Source organism: Grammomys surdaster, unplaced genomic scaffold (genome assembly GCF_004785775.1).
Source record: "Grammomys surdaster isolate TR1022 unplaced genomic scaffold, NIH_TR_1.0 769, whole genome shotgun sequence".
In the NCBI taxonomy this organism is placed as follows: domain Eukaryota; kingdom Metazoa; phylum Chordata; class Mammalia; order Rodentia; family Muridae; genus Grammomys; species Grammomys surdaster.
This window is the reverse complement of record NW_021605188.1, coordinates 130,877-154,387: the sequence shown is the minus strand read 5'-3', so window position 1 is coordinate 154,387 and position 23,511 is coordinate 130,877. Positions and strand designations below refer to the sequence as shown.

The window sequence follows — 23,511 nt, the reverse complement described above, 5'->3', positions numbered from 1 at the left end:
TATCAGATATCTGATATCAAGAAATAAAGAGACAGCAAGCCAGAAGGGAACTATGGAGTAATATCTGTTAAATATAGAAGCAAAATTTTACTTTAAATACTCATCAAGTATTGTAGTGAATATGTTAAGATTGTCAACCTACAGGGAAAAGAGAAATCAAAGCATTCCCTTCATAATCAGAAAGGACATTTGAGGTGTGTGGTGTATATTCTTTCCCATGTCAAATCTATAACATGAACTTTTGGCAAAAAGAGAAAGTTCAAGTTAACACTACTTGTGTCCCAAGCAACAAGGAGTATGTCTGTAGGAAACAACATGGAAGCTCGTTTCTAAATCTTGGCAAAAGCAAACTCAATGTTATTGAAAGTCCTGGATGGTTGACCTTTAGGCTGGATATAGTAAGTATTTTATGGATGCCAGCCCAATGCTCATGCACATCAAATGACAACCCAAAGGACTGCCACAGTTCAGGATTGCATTTCAATATTCATCACATTGGACTAAGATTCATCCTCCACAATAGAGAATATATGTCCCCAATTCATCAGACAAGGAATTACCATCCAGAATACAAAAGGATAGATCATAAGCATACAGACCTGAAATACACCCAGTCAGAAAATATGCAGAAATATTTAAAATATATTTAGACTGGCAAGACATAATTAAAACAAAATATAAAATAAATTACACTTCATAGTAAATAATAAAGCATAATAAATTCTATACCAAAATTCTATTACAACCCACTGAAGAACTAACTATACAGAAAATGTATCCAGTGATGATGGATACATGGAGTTTAAATTCCACTTCATTTCTAGTAGGAATAGAATTCAGTGTGGTCACTATGGATAGAAGTATATAGCAGTTCAAAAAAATTACAAATACTCTACCTGTGTCACTCATTTTAATCTATCCAAGTTACATAAAGTAGCATATCAGACATAAATTAGCATATTAAACCTGTATTGTTGCAATGTAATCCAACACAGCATCATATAAAAAAATCCACCATCTGAAGGTGAATAAAAAATATAAGGTATATACTAGCATAAAATTCATAAATGACACTGAAATTCTCTATTCTTAAGAGTTAAATATACGAATTATTTTCTCAATCATCTTAATAACGTGTAAGCAAGTTCACTTGAAGAAATATTTCATCAAAAGGCACTGACTTCCAGGGACTAAAGATCATGAGAGAGATCAGCATTATAACTCAGTGAATGTCTGAACAGGTATTGATGTTATGCAAAATGAGTGTTGAATATGTATAATTCCAGACATTATTGGATTTAGTATGATGACAGATTCTCCAAATAGCAGGAATCACAGGAAGTTTGAGGAGATTTTGTAAACATGAGTAGCATACAATAGTATATGAATAGCAGAGAGCACACTCAACTCCAAGCTCAATGTTTCATGAGAGACTGCCCTTTCCTACACTAGACAATGGAAGACATAATGTCCCATGATTCAACTCTAGGTATGAATGCATGAGACCTTTATGACCTTCTCAACTCTTGTCTTACTACAAAAGTTCTGATGAAATCCATTATCATGATTGTCAATTGTGTTCATACATATGTCTGTTGACATATGATCTGGCCAAGTTGCACAGAAGAAGATTGTCCCTGGAGTAAATGCCATGGGTATGAATGAAATCATGATGCCAGAAGATAGAAAACATGATCTTCAAAACATGTTTTCAGAAATGTCTTGCTCAAAAGTTTTCAGACCTCAGATGCAGAGCTTGAGGCCAGATTTTTTCAGATGTATCTAGGGACTATGTGACACCAGATGGGTGGCAAGAACCTCTAGAATATAATTAAGTGAATATCTAGACAGCGATAGCCTTAAAACAGACACATAGATGTAAATGTGTGTGATGTTTGTCAGCATGAGAAACGAATTTCACAACTGCTCCATCTTAGATCCTAGCAGACATGAAGAATCTGTGTGCTTTCACTATTTCCTTCTTGCTCCTGAAGTTTTCTCTAATCTTGTGCAGTTTAACTGAACCTAGTTGCTTTTGGAGGATTAAGAAGAATGAAGATAATGATGGAGATTTGCGAAGTGACTGTGGTTTTGTTCTTTTCCCAGATGAGGAACCTATAGAAGAAAATTTTTATAATTATGTTATCAATTTTAGGTAAGTCATTAACATTATTTCCTACTCCAAGGTCATGAATTAAAAATTCTAACAGCTGTGTATACAAACTGTGATTCTGTTCTTTTCTTCCCAGTGTAATATTAGGAGCTACTTAGAATTAATGATCACATATGTAACTCTTTTAATAATTTATAATTTGTCACAGTTTCATTTGGCTTTAGTGTATTGAGCTCAAGTTCACAAAAGTGGACAATAAAGGAGATTGTGTTCCATTTTTGCCTCCTCAAGAATTTCATATGTAGAAAGATGTCATTGTCCAAAGTGTTTTGATCTGCCTTTAATTCATAATTTACACTGTTGGCCAGAGCTAAATATGAAGAGAGTGCATCATTGCCTAACACAAATTGCCTGCCAATGATTTCTATATGATTATGCATTCTAAAGACCTTCATAAAAAGGTTATTAATTTAAGTCTTGCATAACAGTTTGCATAAAATCATATACTTAAATGTGTGTGTGTCTAGTATACATGATTACATATATAATGCTATGTATTTACTTGTGAAAATACATTGCTTTTAAATATAACCTTTTAATGAGTCCCTCCTGTCATTGTGGAGTTGTCACTGAATATGAAAAAACAAAATTGCCAGTCTTGAGATTCTTATACCATGGTTCACATATGCATATGCCTGGTCACAGCTTAGAGTGATTGTCAGTATCAGGTAGATGGTCAATAATTCTTTTAATTAGTGAATAAATATAACACTAGAGTAATTCTAGGAGAACTATTGTACTTCTTGTGGATAAGAATCTGTTCTCAATATGTCTACACAGTTCTCAGATCCCAAGTGTGAGATGATATCAATGGTGGCTGCAGATCATGAGGGAAGGGATGAGGTAGTTCTCTGTTACATATGTGGTGGGAGACATGGACCAGCCCATGTATACTCTTTGATTGATGGGTTAGTCCCCAGGAGCTCTGAGGGTTCTGGTTAATTGATACTGTTATTCTTTGTATGGGATTGCAATTCCCGTTAGCTCCATCAGTCCTTCCCATAACCCTTCTATTGAGGCTCATTGGCTTAGTCCAATGGTTGGCTGTGAGTATCTGCATCTGTCTCAGTCAGGTTCTGGCAATGTCTCTCAGAAGACAGACATACCAGGCTCCTGTCTGTAAGCACATCTTGGCATCAGGAATAGTGTCAGGGTAGGGTGTTTGCAGAAGGGATTGATCCCAAGGTGGGATGGTCTCTGGATGGCCTTTCCTTCAGTCTCTGCTACATTTTTGTCCCTGCATCTCCTTTAGACAGGAACAATTCTGGGTAAAATCTTTTAGATAGGTGGTTGCCCCATCCCCCTGCCCCCACCGAGGGCCACATCTATCGCCTGGATGTGATATCTTCAGGTTCTATATCCCTGCTGTTGGGAATTTTGTCTAATGTCATCTCCATTGGGTCCTGGGAGCCTCTCACATTCCCGATGTCGGGGACATTCTAGTGGTTCCCCAAATTCCCTGCACCTCCCCTGCTACTTATTTTCAATTCTTCTCCTGGCCCTCTGGAATTCTCTCCTGTCTCTTCCCATACTCAGTCCTTTTTTCCTCCCACTCCCTTCTCCCACCTATATACTTTCCTCACTCAGCCTCTCGTGATTATTTTGTCCCCACTTCTAAGTGGGTTTCGAGCATCCATACTTTGGCCTTCCTTCTTGTTAAGCTTCATATTGTCTTTGAATTGTATTGTGGGTATTCTGTGCTTTTGGGCTAATATCCACTTAATAGTGAGTACATACCATGTGCGTCCTTTGTGGTCTGGGTTACCTCATTCAGGATGATATTTTCTAGTTCCATCCTTTTGCCTACAAGTTTGTGAAGTTGTTTTTTTTAAAAGCAGGAGAGTACTTCATTGTGTAAATGTATTATGTTTTCTATATCCGTTCTTCCACTGAGGGACATCTGGGTTGTTTCCAGTTTCTGGCTATTATAAATATGGCTGCTGAGCTGGTGAGATGGCTCAGTGGTTAAGAGCACTGACTGCTCCTCCAGAGGTCATGAGTTCAAATCCCAGCAACCACATGGTGGCTCACAACCATCTGTAATGAGATCTGATGCCCTCTTGTGGGTGTCTGAAGACAGCTACAGAATACTTACATATAATAAATAAATAAAAATTTAAAAAAATATATATTAAAAAAAATAAATAAATATGGCTGCTATGAACATAGTGGAGCACATGTCCTTGTTATGTGTTGGGGCATCTTTGGATATATGCCCGGGAGTGGTATAGCTGAGTCTTCAGGTACAGCTACTCCCAATTTTCTGAGAAACTGCCAGATTGATTTCCAAAATGGTTACACCAGCTTGCAATCTCACCAGCAATGGAAGAGTGTTCCTCTTTCTCCACATCCTTGCCAGCATCTGCTGCAGCTTGAAGTTTTGATCTTAGCCAGTTCTGATTGGTGTCAGGTGGAATTTCAGTGATTTTGATTTGCATTTCTCTGATGAGTAAGGATTTTGAATATTTCTTTAGGTAATTCTAGGCCATTAAAGATTTTTATAGTGTGAATTCTCTGTTTAGTTCTATACCCCATTTGAAAATAGGGTTATTTGGTTTTATGGAGTCTAACTTCTTGAGTTCTTTTTATATATTGTAGAGTTGGTAAAGATCTTTTCTCAATCTACGGGTTGCTGTTTTGTTCTATTCACAGTGTCCTGTGCCTTACAGAAGCTTTTCAATTCAATAAGGTCCCATTTGTCAACAAATGGGTTAATATTTGTGTTCTCTTAGGGTCTGCATGACATCTGTCCAAGATCTTCTGGTTTTTAGAATTTCTGCTGAGAAGTTGGTTTTAAATCTGATAGGTCTGCCTTTATATGTTAATTGAACTTTTTCTGTTGTACCTTTTAATATTCTTTTGTTCTGTACATTTGGTGTTTTGACTATATGTACTGGGAGGAACTTCTTTTCTGGTCCAATACATTTGGCATTCTATGGACTTCTTATATGTTTATGGATATCTTTTTCTTTAGATCAGAGAGGTTTTCTTCTATTATCTTGTTGAAGATGATTACTGGCCCCTTGAATTGGGAATCTTCTCTCTTTTCTATACCTATTATTCTTAGGTTTGGTCTTTTCATTGTGTCTTGAATTTCCTTGATGTTTTGCATTAGGAGCTGTTTGCTCTTTGTATTTTCTTTGACTCTCATGTAAATGTCTATGGTATCTTCTGTGCCTGAGACTCTCTTCTATCCTTTGAATTCTGTTGCTGATGTTTATATATGTGCCTCCTGATTCTTTCCTAGGTTTTCCATTTCCAAGGTTCTCTCTCTCTTTGTGATTTCTTCAGTGTTTCTATTTCCATTTTTACATCCTCAATGGTTTTGTTCAATATTTTCACCTGTTTGTTTTTTCTTGTATTTCTTTAAGGGATTTATGTGTTTCCTCTTTAAGGGCTTCTACATGCTTACTTGTATTTTCCTGTATTTCTTTATTGGAGTCATTTATGTCCTCCATAAGGTCCTCTATCATCTTCATGAAATGGGATTTCAGATCAGATATTTACTTTCAGGTGTGTTAAAGTATCCATGGCTTGCTGTGGTTTGAGAACTGGGTTCTCATATTGCCAAGTTGCATTGGTTTTTGTTGCTTATGTTACTGTGCTTTCTTTTCACCATCTGGTTATCTCTGGTATTAACTGGCCTTGCTATTTCTTACCGAAACCTGTCCCTAATGTGAGCCTGGTTGAGTCTGGCTATCTCTGGGTGTGTTAGGAGTTTTCGAGTGTCTGATCTGTGAGCCTAGCTGTGGGTGACCTCCTGAGAGTCAAGCCAATTATGAGACTAGGCAGGGTAGGCGGGTATCTGTAGCACAAGATATGCTCCATGGACGCCATTGTGAACCAGAAGAAAGGTATGTCTCCAGCAGGGCAAGAAGTCTTACATCCTCTGGGCAGAAACCCTTTTCTTAACATATAGGAGCTGGTCTTCTCCTACATCTTCAGATGAATATGTAGAACTCTCAACTCCTTCTGTACTATGCCTGTGTGGACTCTGCCATGAGCCAGACTTGATGATATTGGACTGAAACTCTGAATCTGTAAGCCAGCCCAAATTAAGTGTCCTTATAAGAGTAGCCTGGTGTCTGTTTACAGCAGTACAAGCCTAATTAAAAAAAAAAATCCTCCTTTATCATCCCTGTGTCTTCTTATAGAATACAAACAAGAGGATACGAGTTTTTTTCTGGTAATGTATTTTGCTACTGATGAGATCAACAAGAATCATTATCTTTTACCAAACATGACTTTGATATTCTCCCTTATTGTTGGCCTGTGTGAAGATATTTTGGGAGTTCTGGATAAAAAATATTCACCACAAAAAATAGTTTGTATACTATTAATTACCAATGTGGAATATGGCCTAGATGTAATGTACAACTGACAGGACCATCATGGATAACATCCTTAAAATTGGCAATTAATTCTAGGAAACCAAAGGTGAGAATGTTTGACAATCGATGAGTTGACATTTTTATTCCATTCATAGGTGCCTAGGAAAAACTTGAGTAATATGTGTTTGTGAGTGTGCTGTTATAAATATATTATGAAGGAATAAATAATCAAATTGTAGATGTACTGGAGAAACAGACAGACTGTACTTTAGAACATTCAGACTTTACAGGAATATTCTAGACTCCAATAGGAACAATAAATGATATTTATAGACTAATCTAACTCTCAATAATCATAGATCTGTAAGGTGAGTAATGTTACTTGTATATAACAAACTTCCTAACAATCATATTCCTCATGTAGATATTTCATCCTATCTTCTACATCTCTTAGGTTTTCTTTGAACTACTTAATCTTAACTTGAGTGACCATGACCAGCTTCCCTATGTCTATCAGGTAGCAACCAAAGACACATATTTGTCCCATGGCATGGTCTCCTTGATGTTTCATTTTAGATGGATTTGGATTGGACTGGTCATCTCAGATGATGACCAGGGCATTCAGTTTCTCTCAGACTTAAGAGAAGAAATTCAAAGACATGGAATCTGTTTAGCTTTTGTGAATGTGATCCCAGAAAACTGCCAATTTACATGGCAAGGGCTAAGATATATGATAAACAAATTATGGCATCATCAGCCAAGGTTGTTATTATTTATGGTGAAATGAACTCTACTCTAAAAGTCAGCTTTAGAAGATGGGCATATTTACGTGCACAAAAAATCTGGATCACAACCTCACAATGGGATGTCATCACAAATAAAAGAGATTTCAGCTTTGATTTCTTTCACGGGACTGTCACTTTTGAACACCACAATAGTGACATTGCTCAATTTAGGAATTTTATGTGAACAATAAATACTTCCATATATCCAATAGACATTTCTAAGACTATGCTAGTGTGGAATTATTTTAATGGTTCTGTCTCAAAGAACAGCAATAGCGAATTAGATAATTTTGCATTCAAGGACACATTCAAATGGTTAGCCGAGCACAAATTTGACATGGCCAAGAGTGATGAAGGGTATAATTTGTATAATGCTGTGTATGCTGTAGCTCACAGCTACCATGAACTCATTCTTCTTTCGTGTCCAGCAGGACATTAAACAGGGGTCCGGGTGTCCAGCAGGACATTAAACAGGGGTCCGGGGAGATCACCTGAAAGAGAAAGTGGAGGACAGGCCTACACAAGGAAGGCCGACCTGTCTATAGTCTGATCAGGTAGCCATTTTTACTTTTTCACACACAGGCTATAGACACAAAAAGGCAGGATGTGGGGAAGAGGATGACACCGGAGCGTGCGTGTTCAGGGGGAATACAGATATCTTTCAGAACCAGATATCGGCTGGGTGAAGGTTCAGGGGACAAGTCACTATAACTCTGCCTATGATTCACTTGTCTTTGTCTAAGTTGGTTCTATCCACCAAGGCTAGCTATCTACAAGGTCTATGTATTCAGCCTGGCAATTTTCCACCAAAGCTGGTGTTTCCAATAAGTTCTAGGCATCTGTTTCAGTATTTTTCCACAGAGACCCAAGACTTGGTATTAGTATACATGTATGACAGGCCTATTGCTGATTTTAGGCCTCTGGCTGATGTTAGGCCTTCAGTGTGTAAGCAGGGCTGTCCCTGACATTCTTCAACAAGCAGAGTCACAGAAAATGGGAGAATTCAAAAATTATCCTCTGACCGTCGGCAGGTAAATTTTCTTACATTTCATGATGCTTAGATTTACCAGTGTGGTCTTTTCGATAGCCCTTGACAGACTCACATACATTTGTTAGAGATTGTTCTCTCGAGAGACAGTTTTCTATACCACAGAACTTCCTAACAAATCAGTTACATGGATATATATCAAGCACAAGGATAAAGAGGCAATATTTTTGATCAAGGTCAAGTTAACATGGAATACGATATCTGGATCTAGGATGAGTTAACACAGAAGATGGAATTTGGATCTAGGACTAATTAACAGGGAATATGAAATTTGGATCTAGGACTAGGTAACCTGGAATTGGCCATTTTCATCTAGGACTAGTTAACACGGAATATGAAATTTTGATTGAGGATAAGTTAATGTGGAATAAGGAATTTTGATCTTGGACTAGTTAACATAGAATATATTTGAATCTAGGTCTAGTTTATACGGAATTTGATATTTTGATCTAGGATGAGTTAACATGGAATAACAAATTTTGATCTAGGACTAGTTAACATGGAAGATGAAATTTTGATCTAGGACTAGTCATCATGGAACACGATTTTGGGATCTAGGACTAGTTAACATGGAATATGAAATTTGGATGTAGGAGTAGTTAACTTGGAATATGAAATTTGGATGTAGGAGTAGTTAACGTGGAATACAAAATTGGGATCTAGGAGTAGTTAACATGAAACATTAAATTGTGATCTAGGACTAGTTAACATGGAATATGAAAATTTCATCTAGGAGTAGTTTATGTAAACTATGAATTTTTGATCTAGGATTAGTTTACGTGGAATATGAAATTTTGATCTAGGATTAGTTACCATGGAATATGAAATTTTGATCTAGGACTAGTTAACATGGGATATGAATTTTTGATCTAGGACCAGTTTTATCATGGGATATGAAATTTGGATCTAGGACTAGTTAACATGGGATATGAAATTTAGATCTAGGACTACTTAACATGGAATATGAAATTTGGATCTAGGAATACTTAACATGGAATATGAAATTTGGATCTATGACCAGTTAACATGGGATAGGAAATTTGGATCGAGGACAAGTTAACAAGGAATATGAAATTTTGATCTAGGACTAGTTTACATGATATGTGATATTCTTCCTTCTCCTTTTTTTCATAGCTTTAAGTGGAAAGTCCATCTCATTGGAACGGCTACTCCAGCTTGTTTCGTGGCACTCTTTGCTTGAACCATTGTTTTCCAGCCTTTCACCCTGAGGCCATCTCTGTCTTTGTCACTGAGCCAGGTTTCCGGAGGCAGCAAAACGCTGGGTCCTGTTTACTTATCCAGTCTTTAGTCTATGACTTTTTATTGGTGAATGGAGTCCACTGATGTTAAGAGATATTAAGGAAAGCTGATTCTCACTTCCTGTTATTTTTGTTATTAGAGGTGGAATTATCTTTGTGTGGCTATCTCCTTTTGCATTTGTTGGAAGAGGATTACTTTTTTTGCTCCTTCTAGGGTATAATTTCCCTCCTTGTATTGGAGTTTTCCCTCTATCACCCTTTGTAGTGCTGAGTTTGTGGAAAGATATTGTATAGATTTTGATTTGTCGTGGAATATCTTGGTTTCTCCATCTATGGTAATCGGGAGTTTTGCTGGGTGTAGGTTCTGTGTGACATCTGTCCAGGATCTTCTGGCTTTTATAGTCTCTGGTGAGAAGTCTGGTGTAATTCCGATAAGTCTCCTTTATATGTTTCTTGGCTTTTCTCCCTTACTGCTTTTAATATTCTTTCTTTGTTTTGTGCATTTTGTGTCTTGATTATTATGTGACAGGAGGTATTTCTTTTCTGGTCTAGTCTATTTGGAGTTCTGTAGGCTTCTTGTGTGATTATGGGCATCTCGTTCTTTAGGTTTGGGAAGTTTTCTTCTATAATTTTGTGGAAGATGTTTACTGGCCCTTTAAGTCGGGAATCTTCACTCTCATCTATACCTATTATCCTTAGGGTTGGTCTTCTCATTGTGTCCTGGATTTCCTGGATGTTTTGGGTTAGGAACTTTTTGCACTTTATGTTTTCTTTGACAGTTATGTTAAGATTTTCTATTGTATCTTCTGCACATGAGATTCTGTCTTTTATCTCTTCTATTATGTTGGTGATGCTTCCATTTATGACCCATGATTTCTTTCCTAGCTTTTCTATCTCCACAGTAGTTTCCCTTTGTGATTTCTTTATTGTTTCTACTTTGATTTTTATGTCCTGGATGGTTTTGTTCAATTCCTTCACCTGTTTGGTTGTGTTCTCTTGTAATTCTTTAAGGGATTTTCTGTTTCCTCTTTAAGGGCTTCTACCCATTTACCTGTGTTCTCCTCAATTTCTTTGATAGTGTTATTTATGTCCTTCTTAAAGTCCTCTATCATCATCATTAGAAGTGATTTTAAATCTGAATCTTGCTTTCCTGGTGAGATGGGGAATTCAGGCCTTTCTATTGTGGGAAAACAAGGTTCTGATGATGCCAAGTACCCTGGGCTATTGATACTTATATTCTTTTGCTTGCCATTCACCATCTGAATCTCCTTAGTGCTATCTGCACTGTCTATTACTGGAGCCTGTTTTTCCTGTTATCTTAGTTGTGTCAAAACTGTTTGGGGTGGGTGTTGCTGTTGGGCTTAGAGCTGAAGCCCAAGATCTGCTCAGTGCTGGGGCACAGAGCAGAAGGAACAAGTGCCCCTGACCAGGAGTGAATTCCTGCATCCCAGTGGGTCCTAGTTACTCCCTGTTTGGTGTGGGTGTTCCTGTCTCCTTACCTAAGATACTGCTGGGGTTAGAGCTCCTGGGAGCCCCACCTACTCTGAGTTTCATGGGATTGGACACAGAGCTGAAGTCCAAGATCTGCTCAGTGATCAATTTTTTAACAAAAATTTTAGTCACAATATATGCCTAGTTTAGTCTTCCTTGATACAAAGTAACTTGACTACATGATCAGTCCACAGTCTTTTCCTCCTTTCATCTAGCTTGGTCCATTGCAAACACCAGATACTCAAAACAACAGTTGTTTAATGAAATATATTTTAAGAGCTTAGATGGCTTAAAAAGACGAAACATTTGCTGTCAAAGAATTAGAACAAGGGTGAAGATCTCAACAATGCACTCAATCATGTGATAGTAGTCATCAGCAGTCACAGCCTAGCTAAAGAAAGATCGATGTATGGAATATCCATAATCTTCATGTCATATATCTTGGAATGTATAGTTGAGAAAAAAAGAGACCTAACCACAATGAAGGGGGCGTGCATAGGTCTATGAGTTATACAGCTTCAATAATGGAAATATTGCTTAATGCAAATGTTATTGACATAAAGAATTGTATGTTCTTGTGCCTTTGTGAAGATACAATCAAAGGGCACAACTCTCAAAACCAATAAAGTGCATAATGAATTTTATCAGCTGACATTGAGATCTGTCTGCATACTGCACACATCTGTGAGTAGTTAGTTTAAGGTTTGAGAACTTAAGTAATCTGGGGTTGTGCACATTATTATTCCTAATGAACTGAAAACAGTATTTTTTCTTTCTTACTTGTCTAAGAAATATTTTTTTTTCTGCTCCACTCCCCATGATGGTCCTTTGTGCCATCACAAAGCATAGGCGAATTGAACAGAACAGCTTTAATTGAGTGGTCCCTACAGCAAGAAGGAACAGAATAGATGCTCCATACCAAAATATTCTTTGAGTTATCCTCTTAATAATATGAATACTCAATTATTAAATACATAATTATGATATATTGTGAAGGTTTTTCTTGTTCAGCAGCAGATATGGAGCAGTGTGTAAGATGTCAAGGTGTTGAGTATGCCAAATTACAGCAAACCCACTGCCTGCAAAGAGCTGTGTCATTTCTGGCTTATGAAGATCCACTGGGGATGGCTCTAGGCTGCATGGCCCTGTGCTTCTCTGTCCTCACAGTTCTAATACTAGTCACTTTTATAAAGCAAAATGACACTCCCATTGTGAAGGCCAATAACTGGATTCTCAGCTACATTCTGCTCATCTCTCTCAGCTTCTGTTTTCTCTGCCCATTGCTCTTCATTGGACACCCCAACCAGGCCATTTGCCTCCAGCAACAGACAACATTTAGAATATTTTTCACTGTAGCTATTTCTACAGTGTTGACCAAAACTATAACTGTGATAATAACTTTCAGGCTCACTACTCCAGGAAGAAGGATGAGAGGGATGTTGGCATCAGCGGCACCTAACTTGGTCATTCCCATTTGTACCCCAATCCAACTTGTTCTCTGTGGAACCTGGCTGGTAACATCTCCTCCTTTTATTGACAGAGACATACAATCTGAAGATTTAAGGACAATCATTATTTGCAACAAAGGCTTAGGCATTGCCTTCCACTTCGTCCTGGGATACTTGGGCTCCTTGGCTCTGGGGAACTTCACTGTGGCTTTTCTTGCTTTAAATCTTCCTGACAGATTCAATGAAGCCAAGTTCTTAACGTTCAGCATGCTGGTGTTCTACAGTGTCTGGATCACCTTCCTCTCTGTCTATTACAGCACTAGGGGGAAGGACATGGTAGTAGTGGAGGTCTTCTCCATCTTGGCTTCTAGTGCAGGGTTGCTAGGGTGTATATTTGTCCCAAAATGCTATACTATTTTAGTTAGACCAGATTCAAATTTTCTTCAGAAGTGCAAAGCTAAATTTCATTATTGAAACTTTAATAGTATTAAAATGTTAGACGGTACTCAACATCTTTCTACTTTGTCATAACAAAAGTACTACTAAATCATACAAATAAATTTAAGTAATATACTAAGATCTTACTGACACAGCAGGATAACACTACATAATCAATTACCAGTGATTAAGGCTTGGTGGAAAATGAGTTCATTCATGAGAACACAAATCTAAACTTTGAGAACAGGGAATCTCAATTGAGGAATGGCTGCCATCATTTTGACATGTGTATTGTGTAAGCCATGTTCTTAATTATTGATTAATATAAGGTGACCCTATTGTTTGTGAACAGTTCCACCTCTAGGCAAGTTCTTTTAGGCACTGTAAGAAATAGGATTGTAGACTCTGCGAGCTTCTGCCCCACGTGTGCGAAGTACTATGATGGAAGTCAAAGGGAAGAAAAAATTTACAGGAAAGAGTCCACAGTCATCACAAGGAAAGAATAGATTTCATAAAACCAGTGAGTCTAGCTCTTCAAAGACATTGCCAAGGAAAGCTGTTAAGGATGGCGGACCTAAAGTGACATCTAAGAACTTTGAGAAAGGTGCTACAAAACCTGGCAAGAAGGGTGTGAAGCAGTTCAAGAACAAGCCACAAGGGGGCAAAGGACCGAAGGACAAATTTCAGAAGGCAAATAAATTCAACAAGAAGAGGAAATTCCAGCCAGACGCTAAAAGTGATGAATCACCAGCCAAGAAACCCAAGTGGGATGACTTCAAAAAGAAGAAGAAAGAGCTGAAGCAGAGCAGGCAGCTCAGTGATAAGACCAACTACGACATCGTGGTTCGAGCAAAGCACATTTGGGAGAGCTTGAGAAGAAAAGATTGTGACAAGGGAAAACGGGTGAAGCTCATGAGTGACTTGCAGAAGTTGATTCAATGGAAAATTAAAACTATTGCCTTTGCACATGACTCAACTCGAGTGATCCAGTGCTTCATTCAGTATGGGAATGAGGAACAGAGGAAGCAGGCTTTCGAAGAATTACAAGGTAACTTGGTTGAATTAAGTAAAGCCAAATATTCCAGGAATATCGTTAAGAAGTTTCTCATGTATGGAAGTAAACCACAGATTGCAGAGATAATCAGAAGTTTTAAAGGGCATGTGAGGAAGATGCTGCGGCATTCAGAGGCATCGGCCATTGTGGAGTATCCATACAACGACAAAGCCATTTTGGAACAGAGGAAAATGCTGACAGAGGAGCTCTATGGGAACACATTTCAGCTTTACAAGTCAGCAGATCACCCGACTCTGGACAAGGTGCTAGAGGTGCAGCCGGGAAAGCTGGAGCTTATCATGGATGAGATGAAGCAGATTCTGACTCCCATGGCCCAAAAGGAAGCTGTGATTAAGCACTCACTAGATCATAAAGTGTTCTTGGACTTTTTTACCTATGCACCCCCAAAACTTCGATCAGAACTAATTGAAGCCATCAGGGAAGCAGTGGTGTACCTGGCCCACACACACGATGGCGCCAGAGTGGCCATGCACTGCTTGTGGCATGGTACACCCAAGGACAGGAAAGTGATCGTGAAAACAATGAAGACGTACGTGGAGAAGGTTGCTAATGGCCAGTACTCTCACTTGGTTCTCCTGGCGGCGTTTGATTGTATTGATGACACTAAGCTTGTCAAACAGATCATCATATCAGAAATCATCAGTTCCTTGCCCAGCATAGTTAATGACAAATACGGAAGGAAAGTTCTGTTGTACTTGCTGAGCCCCAGAGATCCCGCCCACACGGTGCCAGAGATCATCCAGCTTCTGCAGAAGGGTGATGGCAACGCGCACAGTAAGAAGGACACGGCAATCCGCTGGCGGGAGCTCTTGGAGTCCATCTCTCCAGCTTTGCTGAGCTACCTACAAGGACACACTCAAGAAGTGGTGCTGGATAGGTCTGCGTGTATTCTGGTGTCTGACATCCTGGGATCTGCTACTGAAGATGTCCAGCCTGCTATGGATGCCATCGCTGGTCTGGCAGCAGCAGAATTGTATCCTGGTGGCAAGGATGGAGAGCTTCATGTCGCTGAGCATCCTGCCGGACATCTGGTTCTCAAATGGTTAATAGAGCAAGATAAGAAGATGAGAGACAACGGGAAAGAAGGTTGTTTTGCGAAAACCCTTGTAGAGCACGTTGGTGTGAAGAACCTCAAGTCCTGGGCCAGCGTCAACCGAGGAGCCATTATTCTTTCCAGCCTTCTTCAGAGTTGTGACCAAGAAGTTGTAAACAAAGTCAAAGCTGGACTGAAAACCCTGATCCCTACCTTGGAAAAAAACAAAAGCACCAGCAGAGGCATCCAGACTCTGCTTGAGAAGCTGACTGCATAGGCATGCAGGATGGGCAAGCAGGAACCCGCTTCCCAGAGAAGGGCAGACTCTACCATACGGATGCTCTGTGCATGTATTTGTTAAAGGACCTATTTATATAAAATTGTTTCTAAAACAGAAAAAAAAAAGAAAGAAAGAAATAGGATTGTAGACAACATAGACATGATGGCAGCAATAAGCATTATGCCATGGACCATAATTGGGCCCTGCATCCATGTTCTTGCCTTGGCTTCTTTCAATTAACTGTGACCAAGGTACATAGGGAAATCAACACTTTTCTCATATGTTCCTTTTGACCATGGTGTTTTGTTACAGCAAAAGAAACTAAGACATTAGCAAAATGGTAAATTGCCTCATTAGGGATTTGGAATATTGTAACTGTCGTTTCTTTTGTAACGGCCGTCAGGTTCTGTTACTTTGTAAAGGCCGGCCGGTTCTGTTGCTCCGGTCGGCAGGTCAGGGTCTAGCAAGAGAGAGTGGGGACGGAGGAAGGGGAAAAAAGGGGCAAGAGACGCAAAAGATAGATACAAGCCAGAGTCCGGTGGAGTCTCTTCAAGTCTTCTTTATTCTCTTCTCTTCTTACTATATTCTCACTCCTTCAGTCTCCTGACACCTCTCACTTTCTCTCTCCTTCCTCTACTTCCTACTTCCTACTACCTCCTACTACTTACTACCTCTACCTTTCTACCTCTACCTCCTCGACTCCTCTACTCCTCTACTCCTCTACTGATCTACTCTTTTATAGAAGGGAAATCCTGGGTATTTATACCCTTTACCACGTGACTTGCCCTCGTGCACAATCTCAACTGAAGCCACTACATCACGTGCCTTGTAGCCATGGATACCAGGAGCACCTGGCAGCTGGGGGCACTAAACAGTGTAACAAGATGTTTATCAGAGTGCGCTCAGCTATTGCAGGCTGTTGAAACAAGTCTCTTGTCAGGGTATATGGCTCGAGATGGCTGTAAAGATGATAGCCACTTTCGGCTAAGAGTCGGCTCCCAACAGAATATCATAAATTACTGATAAAACAAAAAGAACCAATTTGAAAAGGAGAGACAAGGTTGAATGTTAGTAGAATGTAGAGCATGGTAACAGCACTGCTTATTGTTGATGGCTATCACAGAGGAGCAGGATTTTGAGTAGCTTTACAGTGTATTATGAAGATGTTAAGAATATCAGGTAACATATTAATAAGGGTACAATATATGAAAAGGACCATGGGGTTCAGATTGTTTCTGCAATATAAGGCTCTTGTACTTTACAGGAAAACACGCCATTTTATTATGAAATGAATGCATTTCATTTAGTGAGAAATATCAATAGTGAGAATAATATCATTAACAATACCTTTATCCCTATAAAGTCAATGAAGTCTGTGGACATGTATTTCACTCTAGATGAAGGGTCTCATTATAAATTTTGTAAGAGTAGGAGTAACTAAATTTTATTTTAGTTTAATATTACACACACAAACACAGACACACACATTATTATTTTTGAACAACTGTTATTGAACTCAGTGTCATTTTTCACTCAAAGTATTGTTTGTTGTTTTACTTTTAACTTCTATTTTGTAATTTTTTACACTATAGTTTGTTTTCTTTACATTTCCTTTCTCTAAAGTATTCTTTGTACCCCTTCCTGCAATCCTAAAATGCACATGGTCTCTTCTTTAATTAATTGCATGGGTTTATATTCTGATTGCTCATTATTTGGTAATACATGACTAATCCTTGTTCCCTTTCTTGGCTATGTCAACCACTTACATTCTCTGATTTACATTTTCCTGCAAATGCTTATTCAGGCTAAACATTTGGAAACTTTCTTCCATCAAGTTTGGTATGCTCACTGTTGTGTTCCTTCTTGAGATCATATGTTGGGGATAGTATTGGTGCGACTTCATAGTCTACCTATGCTCTTTCTAGAAGATTTATGTTCACAGGCAAGATCCTCGCTTTTTGATTCTCAAGGTCTTTCCCACTATCTTCTTCACTTTTCCCTGAGCATTGGATGAGGGGAAATATTCTAAGAAGGTACACTGCTTGTTTTTAAGTGTACATATAGAATTGAAGGAATCTTTATGGTGTGAGTCCCACTTGGTCTTTATTCCCTTCACTTTTTCCTCCAGTAGCATGTAGTATACTTTCTAGCAACTTGAATTCAAGGCATTAGAGGTAAGGTTTCTAGTTGGAGATCAGTCTAAATCTGAAGAAATAAGTCAAGATTGTCTTCAGGACTATCTCCTTACCACCAGTTTGTATAGAGCAACAATATCACTCAAGGCTTAGAGATCTGTGTGGCAAAACATGTCAATGAATATAAGGGGCCAAGGTGTTGGGTAACTTCAAGGAAACAGTACATCAAAACACAAAAGAACTGATGATTGCATGAACTCACAGAGAATTTCTCATCATTTATAAGAACTGCACGTGTTCAATTCATATAGTATATCACTACTAAGTATGAGGCATGGACAACTGCAAATATATTATAAATTAAGAATAGGTGATGGTATTTTTCAAAGAACATTTTTCTGTTATGTGGAACTTCAATATGATTACCATTCATGTTCTCTATATTGGTGTTACATCACCTGACAAAGAAATTGATGATACAAAACAAAAATATCCACATAGATGCATTATTAAGAAAATAAAAATAAGTCAGTCATGATAGAATACTGTTTGAGCAGCTACTCATGTGGCCTTAGCTGATATTTATAATTACCTTCCTCTAGTACTCATTTTGTAGTTCCTTCATCCTCCTCTACCAGCCCCTCAGCAAGTTGTAAACCTTTTCCTAGAAGAGTGACCCACACTTTTATTTCTGATGTATCTGTGCCCTTTGTCACCCTGTCTGGAATAGGCTGTTTCATTTAACTGTAAAAATTAATGAAAAATTTTGTAGAACCGATAGATACCCTAAAGCTTAATAATCACTGATGTAATTTTAGGAATTCTTATGGGATCATCGTTAAGACTTAAGAAGTCTTCTACTTGTCTATATAGCATCACTACACAATAGTACATCTTCATAGATTTGCAGAGATCTGTTCCAAAGAGGTGAACTATTGCTTACAGATTGTTATCTATGTTTAATGATAACAATAAAAGCATATTAATAGCAGGAATCTTTCCTAAAATGAAAGGCCCTCTCTTATAAGGGCCTTGCTTAATAAGAGAGAATCTGTAGCAGATTATATAATAATCTGAAGCATAGCATCTCAGGAAGATCACCTGCTAGTATTCAGCTTGTCCTGTCATCAGATAGAGATTCCAGATTAAGTGAGGAATGGAAAACCAGATGTCTTAGGTTCTGTAGGGCAAGACCTGGCACCCCGACTCACATGAAGATCAGGTGATAGTAGACTCTTTTTATCCTTGATTTTACAGCACCAGGCTGGAGATGCACAAGGTTTCTTGTCTCACACATTGACTCACTGATTCACTGTCACTCACAGTAATGAGATCTTCACAAGAACAAAGCACTGGAAGAAACTCCTCTTCAGTATGCTATGAGATCTCTAAGAGTAAAAGTCCAGCATTAACTAACCCTCATAATCTTGGAGAGACATACTCTCTATCAGATGCATGTTAACCCTGAGGCAGGCTCTATCCACTCCTCCTACTAATAAGGTTCCTCCCAACATTGCTGTCCCGGATGTTCACCTTTCTCTTACCCACATTCACAACAAGGAGGGTTTTCTCAATTGTATATGTCATCTGCTGGGCCTAATCTACATTGTTATCCTAGATTCCAGGTGACAAGTCTGTTTTGAACTGACAATCAGTGATCCTGTGGATGGTTCCTGAACTCACAGGTGCCTTGTATGAATGTGTGGCAGCTTAAGACAATTAGCATGCCTACTTCATGTACTGGTCACTAGAAGTTTCCAGAATTTTCCATCTTTGATTGGGAGTGTTCCCACACACTTGGTTGGAAGGACAAAAATCAAGTGTAGTTTGGGCAGTAGAGATGTGTTCTCCATTAAGAAAATCTGTTGCAGTCTCATGGGACTCTCATGACAGCTACAAACCTCTTTAACTCAAATTCTAGTGGAATCTGATGCCTGCTTCTGGTCTCTGTGGGAATTGTATGTGTGTGGTACAAAGACATTCAGCAGGCCAAACCCCCCACATATTATTATTTTTTCTTATTAAATAAATGTTAGAATTTTAATTGTTATGTTCCATATAAGTGTTTATTGTTATCCACCTTGCCAGTGTAGTTTTTGTCTCGTGTACTGCTCCTTATGGGACTTTTTTCTCTTGCATTCTTATTTAATTTAAAAAGATACTGATAGGAATGATAATTTGTAGAGTTTTTGCTTAATGTGTGTAAAGACCTGATCTGATTCACAAGTACTGTACAATTACACTTATAACCCCAGCATCCAGGAGCTGGAGCAGAAGGAAAAGCATTGAAGACTATCTTCAGGAAAGACACAGTTAGTTTGAGATCATCCTGCATCACAGATTATTACTAAATACATATAGTGAGAACAGGGCATAGGCCTTTCCTAGCATCAAATAGTAACACTTGTCAGATGGATTCTCAATAGTTTTCCAGGGACTTCCCTAGTAATGGATGTCCTTAATAATCTATGGTACCCTTCTCTTCTTTCATTTTGGTCTGAACTCACTGTGAATATTGTATAATGAAAGTAGTTTTCAAATATCCTAAACTTTGGGGTGTTAGCATAAAATTTTTATACCTATGTTGATTTAAATCAAATTTCCCCTACTCTGTAAACTCTACAAGCTCCTTTAACTTACACAAAAAGAGAGACCACCTTTTGAAATTGTGGTTTAGAGCACATCTCATACCAGTTTCAGTAGAAAGTAGGTAAAGCACTTGACTGACAAGAAAGTTCCTGATGTGGCAGGAAATTTTCTGTTTGTCTGTGTTTTGTCTGTGTCTCTGTTGTGTGTGTTTAGTCTCTCTCTCTCTCTCTCTCCCCCTCCCTCCCTCCCCCCCCCCCTCTCTCTCTCTCTCTCTCTCTCTCTCTCTGTGTGCATTTGTGTATCTACTTGAGGATGCCTGTAGTGGGAATTTTATAGTCTTGTTTACATGGTGTGAGAGACCAAGTTATATCAAAGGGATAGATATAGCAAATCCATAGAGGATGATTTGCATAATGGTGTCTCTCATTCCTGAGCATGCTCAATGAATCTGTATATAATCACATAACTCACACAGAATATTAGTTCCAATCACATCTTAGGTTTTCTTCAAGGGACCTTTTAATGGAACTCAGATCCTCTGGTTTGCATGGCCACCACAAATACGTGAACTGCCTTCCTTACCTCATTTCAAAACAGGGTTGTATGGCATATGCCTTACAATCCCGTATGTAGTCTTTCCCATTCTTTAGTTTCTCACAAATGCTCCTGTCTTTTCATGAATCCATCTCTGGTGATGCTGTGGCAAGATGAATATGAGTGGGCTGGCACAGTAGTCAGCCTTGAGAGGATATCTGTACACTTTGTTGTTGGTAAAATTGATTATCCTGCATTTTTATACTGACCACAGCAGTGATATAACAGAGCAGCAGTTATGGTGCCTCATAGAACAGTCCACTAGGGGCTAAAATAAAACTAAAGTGAAGACAAGGATTGTGAAAATAAGACCATCATCAAAGATGTCATGGAAGGATTCTGTTACGTGAGTGGGGAAACATCCACAAAAGTCAGATGTTAGGACTGTGATAACTTCTACTCAAGATATTAGTAAGTACTTATTTCTTCAAAATTCTAGTATATACTGAAGATCAGCTGTAATCTCCTGTAACATGAAATCGACCAGTCTTTGCTTTTTCCCTTGGCTGACAGCCTTTATTGGGACATTCTATTAAATATCCTTTCAATATATATAGAGAGATTCATTCTCTCTATGCTTTAAGATATGTTTATCTAGAGAACCTGTACTAATACAAGTGTGGTTTTTCTCTCCTTCATCACTGATGAAGATGTGCTGGTTCACAATAGTGCTCAACAGTGTTTCCCTTATGTTTCTGGCTTTTCTCCCAGGGTTGTTTCATACCAAATGTCTGTTGAAAGGAAGTTGCAGTTTCTCTGAGCCCAGCGTGAAGCCACAAAACAAAACTGTTGTTTCCTAAAATCCTTTTTGAATGTTAATAGACTGGGCACTCTTCCATTCATGAGTCAGATGGATACCTCCACTGCACCTATGAAAGCTATTCACCTATTTCAGGAAGAAGAAGATAAGTGCTGTGAGGAAAGCTCAGCCAAGGTCTGAAGTCAGGTCCTGGTAAGTGCAGGATCAGTACTCACAGAGGGGGGTTGGAGCAAGTATCTGAATAGCCTGATCTGGAATCTTGAGTTCTCCCCCAGGGTTGGGTGAGGTGAGATTCCTCTTGGAGGAGAGGCACAAATGCTAATGGAGTGCAAACCACTTCTGAGATCTGGAAAGGACTGACCTAGACCAGAAGCACACGTTAACCTTGAGGAATATTCACTGGCCATCAAGCCTCCAAGTGAATCTGTCAGTCAGACAAAGAGGCAGGATCTTCCAATTCCTCTCTGCAAGTTTGCTGCAACTGTGCAGGCTTGTGTAGTTCTCTGCTTCCTGCTTTGAGCTGTGCTGTTGGGTGCTGTGAGAAGACCCCAGGGAAGCTCTGAAATCAGACATGGTGAGCACAGGAAAAAAATGCCCACAATGGGGAGGAGCAGGTGGTTGAGCAGTGGGAGCTGGGTTGGTGGGTGTAAGGAGCAGGCCCTTAAACAGGACCAACTCCATTTTGTAATAGGAAACTTGTAAGACATGTCTGGACATGTCTGGTACTTGTAAAGGCAAGTCTGGAAATGAAGCTGTGCTGAGATAACCAGACACGAGTGGTTATCTTCCATGTACGTCATCAGTAACTCCAAATTCAGCATAAAAGAGGAGCCTGTCCGAAGCACTTCATCACACTTGTAGCCATGACTGGCTAACGTGATCCTCCGGACAAAGCCTCCTCAGCACCCGGTCATCAAAGAATTAACCGAGAGACCAACACCTTCAACTTCGTGGTCGAGCTCCGCTTGGACTTCAAGCCGAGAGACAACGAACACCTCCAGCTTCGTGGTCAAGCACCCTACGAGGTCAAATTATCTGGAAGCCACAGCCTGACCCTGCCTTACCGGACTCTGGACCTGTAACCCAAAACCAACATAAGGACTCAGGTCGTATAATCCATGAATGAATGACTTGTCTATTGCTATGCTTATTTCTTCGGTAATTAGCAACTTATTAGCAACTTATTAGGCATATTGTTAGAGGCAACCTATAGTAAATGTGACAATATCTTGTCGTAGCAATAACCTTAGCATTTGCGTTTGTGTTGGCTTGCTGTGCATTATCATTAAAGAAGCAACTGAATTCCACAAACTCTCTGTCTCTTGGCGTACTCTCTTCCCTCTCGAGGAGCTGATGAACTCACAGTCAAATCCAGTATACGATCCCTGAGTGGAGCAGGACCTGTCGCTCCTCTCCCCGCGGGGGATTCAAACCCCTTGCTCTTAATAGATAAGAGACCCTGCTCGTGACAGATTGGCGTAGTCGGCAGGATTTGACTCATGAGAAAGTTCCTCAGTAAGAGAGTGGAGAGACAAGCCGATAAGAGATTTGAGGAGTTAATGAAAAGTAAAGGACTCAGCAACCTCCAGTGGTAATTAGAAAAAAGGAAATTAAGCTTCTGTATTGGCTGGCAGATCTCCTATATTAAATATGCAAGCACTTGCTAACAAATTTAAAAGGCTCAAAATACACCCCATTACTGGCAAAGAGCCGCAAACGGAGGAAGAAATGAAATGGAAGGATGCAGCACAGGCAGTAAAGGGCAGAATTGGCATGAAACCTGTTGATATAACGCATCCATTAACTGATCCTAATTCAGTTCAAATGGCAGTGGAACAGGCCAAAAAGGATCAAGTGCCTGCAGTCATTATGAAAACCATACAAGACATAGATAAAGATAGATTGATGGGCAAAAGGCTAGCCATGAATGTTGCCAAGTCCAGAGGAGGACTGATCACCCTCCAAGGACAGGCAGTTTCCCTCCCGATAACGATTATACATAAAAAGACTCCCAAATTGGATCTCAAAACCCCTCAGAAAGGAGGAGGAAGTGGTCAGTTCCCACCACCCCC

General features: G+C 39.2%; 2 pseudogenes; both read left to right on the top strand.

The window, feature by feature from the left end:
* Positions 1 to 1,949: 1,949 nt before the first annotated feature.
* Positions 1,950 to 12,906, top strand: LOC114633874 (annotated as a pseudogene).
* Positions 12,907 to 13,411: 505 nt separating this feature from the next.
* Positions 13,412 to 15,403, top strand: LOC114633872 (annotated as a pseudogene).
* Positions 15,404 to 23,511: the final 8,108 nt, after the last annotated feature.